Raw genomic sequence first — 6781 nt, 5'->3', positions numbered from 1 at the left:
TCCTCTTTTGGCTGTGTAACACCTCATTTGAAAGCTAAGACCCACGAAACTGAGCTTTTTCCTCACGTTGTTGCTGTGTTGTGTCACCTTTTTTATGTCTTTTTTCTTTTTTTTCTTTTTTCGTTTTTGTCACAATTTTGTTGAGTTTTTGTCAGATTTTTTTTGTTGAATTTTTGTCTTTTTTTTGTTGAATTTTTGTAATTTTTTTGTTGAGTTTTTGTCACATTTTGTTGAATTTTTGTCACATTTTTGTAGAATTTTTGTCATTTTTTTGTTGAGTTTTTGTCACATTTTGTTGAATTTTTGTCATTTTTTTGTTGAGTTTTTGTCACTTTTTTGTTGAATTTTTGTCATTTTTTTGTTGAGTTTTTGTCACATTTTGTTGAATTTTTGTCATTTTTTTGTTGAATTTTTGTCACATTTTTGTTGAATTTTTGTCACATTTTTGTTGAATTTTTGTCATTTTTTTGTTGAATTTTTGTCACATTTTGTTGATTTTTTGTCACTTTTTTGTTGAATTTTTGTCACTTTTTTGTTGAGTTTTTGTCACATTTTTGTTGAATTTTTGTCATTTTTTTGTTGAGTTTTTGTCACTTTTTTGTTGAATTTTTGTCATTTTTTTGTTGAATTTTTGTCATTTTTTTGTTGAATTTTTGTCACATTTTTGTTGAATTTTTGTCACATTTTTGTTGAATTTTTATCATTTTTTTGTTGAATTTCTGTCATTTTTTTGTTGATTTTTTGTCATTTTTTTGTTGAGTTTTTGTCACATTTTTGTTGAATTTTTGTCACTTTTTTGTTGAGTTTTTGTCATTTTTTTGTTGAGTTTTTGTCATTTTTTTGTTGAGTTTTTGTCATTTTTTTGTTGAGTTTTTGTCATTTTTTTGTTGAATTTTTGTCACATTTTGTTGAATTTTTGTCATTTTTTTGTTGAATTTTTGTCACATTTTTGTTGAATTTTTTGTCATTTTTTGTTGAGTTTTTATCACATTTTTGTTGCATTTACATCCTTGTTTTCTTCTCATTTTTTGTGGCTGTTTTGATGCTTTTTCCCAAGAAGCTTTTGGATTTGGGTAAAGCCAAACTGGAGAAAATGGGATCCGTTCAGGTGGGAGTTAAGAGGTTAAAGGAAATACTTTTTAATCTCTTGGCAGAACATGGCACTAGGTCATATAATGTAAAACTTTGGCATTTGCAGAGGTTCCGCTGTTTCGTCTGTATTTGTATATTTAGTTCATGTTTTTTTTTTATGAATGAACGGCTGTGACTCGGCCTCTGCCCCGGGACCATGGATGAAGATGAGTTTGCTGCTGTCTTTCTGTTTGCAGAGCCGTGGGAAGATGTTTTAGTTAGGGGGCGCTGAGGGACAACATTTACCCCCAAAATACTGTTTCTGTGCATTAATCCTGTTTATTAACCTCTTAACTCCCGCCTGAACCGAGAGCATTTTCTCCAGTTCAGCTTTACCCAAATCCTGTAGGCCAGAGTAACGCCTCATTTGAAAGACCTACAAAACTAAATGGATCTTTTTCCTCACGGCACATTTTTTTTATCACTTTTTTTGTCGGGCAGTCGACTCATTTTTGTCACATTTTCGTGACTTTTTTGTCACTTTTTTCTCAATTTTTCTCATTTTTTCGTCAAATTATTCAATTTTTTTTTGTCAAATTCTTATCACTTTTTCGTCCATTTTTGTCATTTTTTTGTCACTTTTTCGTCAATGTTTTCTCACTTTTGTCACATTTTCATCCTTGTTTTCGTCTCAGTTTTGTCGCTATTTTCACACCTTTTTCCCAGAAGCTTTTGGATTGGGGTAAAGCTGGAGAAAATGTGCTCGGTTCAGGTGGGAGTTAAGGGGTTGATATCGCCTGCAGTTCACAAACTATCCACCAGGGGGTGCTGCAGCGCCCTCAGCACCCTGGGTTCCCACGGCCTTGTCTGTTTGTGTAATCCTTGTTGTGAAATGTCAGGGTCGAACAGATAAATCTATGAATGAAAGAACAAACAGTTAAAACGTTTCATAATAACATTTTATTCAAACGATTTTATCATCGACACTTTGGCTCAGAGGAAACGTCTGCAGGCGTCACATCGTACAGGACCAGGAGGAGGATCCGCCTGCGCCTGCGCCTGCGACTGCGACTGCGCCTGCGCCTGCACACACCACATTAAAGGGATACTGCGGACGGAACAAACACACGAGCACGAGTAAGCCGTGGTTACTTCAGTGAAACTTCAGACACAGGCAAATATTATTCCAACAAGTACAAGTTCCTCAATAATTCACTTAAAATACTGTATTTTCAATACAAATCTGCTTAAACCTGCGTTAGGAAAAATAACTTTGCGCTTGTGCTTGAATGTACCGTCTGTACGGCAACACGACGGGGCCAAACCGCCTGCACACAGCGCCACCTGCTGTTCTGGTTTGCATTGTTAGGCACACCTTTTATAAATGTAGTCGATTTGAAAGTGTTACATTTAGAGTGGAGTAAAAGTAATACGTCCTCAACAAAAATACTACTCGAGTAAAGTACACGTCTTCAAAAACTCTACTTCAGTACTAGGGCTGGGATTATACACAATACTTCTTTGTTGTGATCCGTGAATCGTATCGAAACATGTATCGCAAAACTTTTGATGCTCAACTCAATTATAGACAAAAAATATACAAATGTTTGTGACTTAAAGGTGCACTTTGCAAATATTTATGTGAAAATCTTAATATTCGTGCGTATTTGTCCTTTTAGTGACTGAGTGGCCTTTATGACGCTCCAGGATCCATTGTTTAAGGGATTCGAACCAGAAACTTGTCAGAAACACAGATTTATGGCTGTGAATGTTTGATTGTGGGCGTGTCCAGACTTTGGGAGCAGAGGCGGGGCTTAAGTCGTGGAGCAAAATGAAGTAAAAGTCATTAAAAAGTGATTCAAACTGGCTTTAAATCTGACTTTCTGAGGATGGATCATTATCTGATGTGATTTGCTGATGAGTGGAAAAGGTTGCGTTCACAGGACGTCGGAACTTTGTAAACAGCCGGTAATTTCAAATGGAGCTGGTGCAGCTGAAGTTATTGTGGTAACGAAAAGTGATGAAAAAATAATGAAAAATTACCAAAAAATGAGGAAAACAGTCGAAAAAGTGATGAAAATGTGACAAACAAATTATGAAAAAGTGGTGAAAAAAGTGATGAGAAAAGTCGAAAATGTGAGGAAAAAAAGTGAGAAAAAAATTATTCAAAAATAATTAAAAAGTGACAAAACAGCCAAAAATGAAAAAGATGAAAAAATAATGAAAAATTATGAAAAAGTGAAAAAAAAAGTAATGAAAAAAAGTCAGAAAATTGACCCAAAAAAATATGAAAACAGTCAAAAAAAAGACCAAAAACTGATGAAAAACGGACAAAAAAGTGATTAAAAAAGTTGAAAAAAGTCGAAAAAGTGAGGAAAAAAAGTGAGGAAAAAGTGACGAAAAAATGATGAAAAAGTGAGGAAAAAAATTATTAAAAAATAATTAAAAAGTGACAAAACAGCCAAAAAAGAAAAAGATGAAAAAAAAATGAAAAATGATGAAAAAGTGAAAAAAAAGTGACAGAAATAGTAATGAAAAAAAGTCAGAAAATTGACCAAAAAAAATATGAAAACAGTCAAAAAAATGACCAAAAACTGATGAAAAACTGACAAAAAAGTGACAACAAATTGAAAAAAAAATGATGAAAAAGTGATGAAATAAAGGGCTGAAAGGAACAGTAGATCCTGGAGCATCATCGAGGCCACTGTGAGGAAAAGCAAAGGTGCCGAGCTGCACCTGTAACGCCACCGAGTCACTACAAGGTCAAATACGCACAAATATCTTACATAGTTACATAGTGTAACATTAAAGATAGCTTTGTTAATGCCAGGTTTGATGCTGATTGGTTTAAACAAAAGAGCCAGACTTTTAAAAAGCTTCTGCCATTCGCGATATTCAAAATGTTTCAATCCATATCTGACTGATTTATATTTAAAGGAAACTCATCTTGCATTTTCTTTCATTTTGGGTAAAATATCAGCCATATTTTCACAATGACCCCGCCGCCCGTAAACTCACTATAACAAAATCATACTAAAGAAAGGTCAGCAGCGTCCCTTTAAGAGCCAGATCCACAAATGCAGATATCAAGTATACTGATATAATCACCACACCACGCACCACGACACCTGCAGATCAACAAACAGCACTTTACTCCAGGCCGGGAGGGCATCTGACACACTGCAATAGTATGGCTCTTCTTCCTACCGTGAAGATTTATTGCAAACATATTTCTGAACACGGATTCATACATTTGTGCTTTTTAGCTTGATAAATATAACACTTTTTTCAACAAAATTAGGTCCGTCGTTTCTTTAGGCAACGTGAACACACACTCGCACACACACAATCTTACACTTCTATCTTAGTGAGGACAGTCATAGACATAAGGTATTATCCAGACCCTAAACCATGAACCCTAAACCCCCTAACCTTAATCTGAACCCTAATCCTAACCCAATTCTAACCCAAAAAACCACATCTTGACCCTCGAATAAGTGAGAACCACCCAAAATGTCCTCACTCTGTTGGTCAAAAACTCAAACTGGTCCTCACAATGTCATAAGTACAAGAACACACACACACACGCACACACACATAATCTTGTACTTCTATCTTAGTGAGGACACTCATAGACATAATGTATTATCCAGACCCTAACCCTGAACCCTAAACCCCCTAACCTTAATCTGAACCCTAAACCTAACCCAATTCTAACCCTAAAACCACATCTTGACCCTCGAATAAGTGAGGACCACCCAAAATGAGAGAAGAAGAAGCGTAAAATATCAGGCCAAGAACAAACCAGTTTATCTCAGCATTAGAGTAAAGCAGTCGTGTCTGTGTTAAGATCACAGATGACGACTTTGAGCTCCTTCCATCAGGGCAGAGACAGACTTCCTTGTGCCATCAAGGAGCTGAATAAGTTGTAAGTATTAATGTCTGTTCCTTTTTCCTTTCCTTTAATGAAGTACCTGCTGCTGCTGTGTCTGCAGTGAAGTGACTTTAGAATGAACTTATTAAGTACATTGCTGGACAAATGTATTAGAATGTATGAGAAGCCAAAGGCACATTTCTGCCGCCTTTGTGCAGGGTAGACAATAACGTTTTTTCTTTTCTATTCTATGCCCTCACTCTCCAAAAATGTCCTCACTCTGTTGGTTAAAAACTCAAACTGGTCCTCACAATGTCATAAGTACAAGAACACACACACACGCACACACATACAATCTTGTACTTCTATCTTAGTGAGGACACTCATAGACATAATGCTTTACCCAGACCCTAACCTTAATCCCAAACCTAGCCCTATAATCTAGACCCAATTCTAACCCCAACCCTAAAACCAGACCTTGACCCACAAAGAGTCCTTCAAATGAGTGAGGACCACCCAAAACGTCCACACTCTCCAAAAATGTCCTCACTCTGTTGGTCAAAAACTCAAACTGGTCCTCACAATGTCATAAGTACAAGAACACACACACACACACAGCAATTTCAATGGCACCAAATAAATATAAACATTGTAAAAAGGCCCACACAATACACAAAAATAGATAGAGTTTAAAGCGGGTCTTGAGAGCAAATAGAAAAGATCTCCAAGAACATGTGACACAAACTCACTCCCACGAGAGGATCGGATCAGAAGACGACATCGAGCAGAGACTCACAAAAACACTGAGGTTATGGATTACAGGTCATTATAAAACAAGATCAATTATAAGATATTTCAGCCTCTATAAAACCATGCACTTTTCCAGATCGGACAATAGAGCCTTGACAAAACAAAAGTGGATCTGATCATGTGATAATCTAAGGCTCTCCATAAACGTTTCACTTATTGCACTTTGAGCAGTGAGGAGGGCCCGAAAGCACCAGCCTCTTCCTCCCTTCCTCCCTCCTCACTGTTTATGGCTGTGAATGTTTGATTGTGGGCGTGTCCAGGCTTTGGGAGCAGAGGCGGGGCTTAGTCGTGTAACACCAGGGCCTTAAAAGTCATTAAGAAGTGATTCAAACTGGCTTTAAATCTGACTTTCTGAGGATGGATCATTATCTGATGTGATTTGCTGATGAGTGGAACAGGCTGCGTTCACAGGACGTCGGAACTTTGTAAACAGCCTTTAGTTTCAAATGGAGTTGGTGCAGCTGAAGTTTTTGTGGTAACGAAAAGTGATGAAAAAAGAATGGAAAAAAAAGTTGGAAAATTATGAAAAAATTGTGAAAAATGACAAAAAATTATGAAAAAAGTTGTAAAAGTGGCAAAACAGTGATGAAAAAGTGGCAAAAAAATGGATAAAAAGGGATAAAAAAATTATGAAAAAAGTAAAAAAAAGTGATGAAAAAAATAATTTAAAATTTTTTTAAAAATAAAACAGCCAAAAATTAAAAAAATATGAAAAATGATGAAAAAGTGAGGAAAAGTAGTGAGGGAAAAATAATTTAAAAATAATAATTAAAAAGTGACAAAACAGCCAAAAATGAAAAACATGGAAAAAAAAATGAAAAATGATGAAAAAGTAATGAAAAAAAGTCAGAAAACTGTCAAAAAAGTGACAAAAAAATGATAAAAAAGTCGAAAATGTGATGAAAAAAAGTGAGGAAAAAATTATTAAAAAATAATTAAAAAGTGACCAAACAGCCAAAATTTAAAAAGCTGAAAAAATTATGAAATATGACAAAAAAGTGACAAAAAAGTGACAAAAAAGTGACA

Source organism: Gobius niger (assembly GCF_951799975.1).
Source record: "Gobius niger genome assembly, chromosome: 9".
Taxonomy (NCBI): Eukaryota; Metazoa; Chordata; class Actinopteri; order Gobiiformes; family Gobiidae; genus Gobius; species Gobius niger.
The sequence above is the reverse complement of the archived record's forward strand: the minus strand, read 5'-3'. Positions refer to the sequence as shown.